This window comes from Hesperophylax consimilis, chromosome 30, assembly GCF_061612785.1.
Source record: "Hesperophylax consimilis isolate HC1 chromosome 30, BYU_Hcon_1.0, whole genome shotgun sequence".
Classification (NCBI taxonomy): Eukaryota; Metazoa; Arthropoda; class Insecta; order Trichoptera; family Limnephilidae; genus Hesperophylax; species Hesperophylax consimilis.
The window spans coordinates 12,288,352-12,289,540 of record NC_142865.1 but is presented as its reverse complement, the minus strand read 5'-3'; positions in this window follow the sequence as shown (position 1 = coordinate 12,289,540).

Genomic DNA, 1,189 nt, shown 5'->3' with positions numbered 1-1,189 from the left:
AAAGGAACGTATATTTTTATTTATATACCTCAATAAACAACTTTAAGAAATATAAAAATACAAATATCAAATAAGTAATTTCTCAGTCTATTATTAGTTGTACGCAAACTGCGTTATTTGTGTTAGGTGTGTTGTGTCATTTACGGAACTCCTAAATGTTGACTTACGGTAAATGGGGGTCCGCTCGTATGTACCCCCATTTGAATCTCGTGGACCCCCAAATTTTTTTCTCGCTGACATAAACCCCCAGCAAGCCGATATCGACCCCTGGGGGTCTATATAGACCACTTTGGGAATCTCTGATCTAGAACATACTTCCTAAATACACAAATTCATCCACCTACTCCAAGTATTCCTCATTCACAACTATATTGCATACTGTTTTCGTACTCTCTCCTTCAAACACCATTACTTTAGACTTACTTACATTCATCATTAACTCATTCTTCACACATACTTCGTTCACCCTAGACACGAGAAACTGTAGATCTTCCATACTGTTAGCAATCAAATCAGAATATAGAAGAGTATGTATGAGACGATGTATGAATGTGAATGAGTCAAGGAGTATGTGTCAAGAGCGAGTTGCTTGGCGGTCCGTCCTCTCTGCCTACCCCTACAGGGAAACGGCGTGATGGTTAGTTAGTTAGTTTATCGGTACCTATTTGTTAAAAAGATCCAACCAACAAAATAGCATTTTGTTAAAAATATCCACGCCATTTGAATGTTTATCTCTTTATTCCTTCATTTTAGTAAATCCTACATATTACATTTCGAAATAACACATCTTTTTTAATAAGAATTAATATTTTGGCGGGTCTGTCACAAAAACGTGGGCGTGTCAAAATGTTGGCACGACAAAATAGAAAGTAATATGTTCGTATATGTACTGGTCATAAGGGCTATTATAACTTGTACGCTGCTTCGCTTTATGTCTACAAACTTTCTAGGTGTGTCAAAATTATTGTCTTGTTAAAACAGACTTTGATATATTATGCTGGTGTGTTTCGTAAGGACTATTTTAGCTTCTCACATTGATTCCCTTCATGTCTCTAGGTGTGTCGACACCTTTGCCACGCTAAAATCAACTGTGTTATGTTGAGATTTCTAAAGGCAGTAAGGGCTATTTTTGCTTCTCGTATTGCAATACTTCATGTCTAACGCCCGGCTCGAATTTGTCATCTTCGTG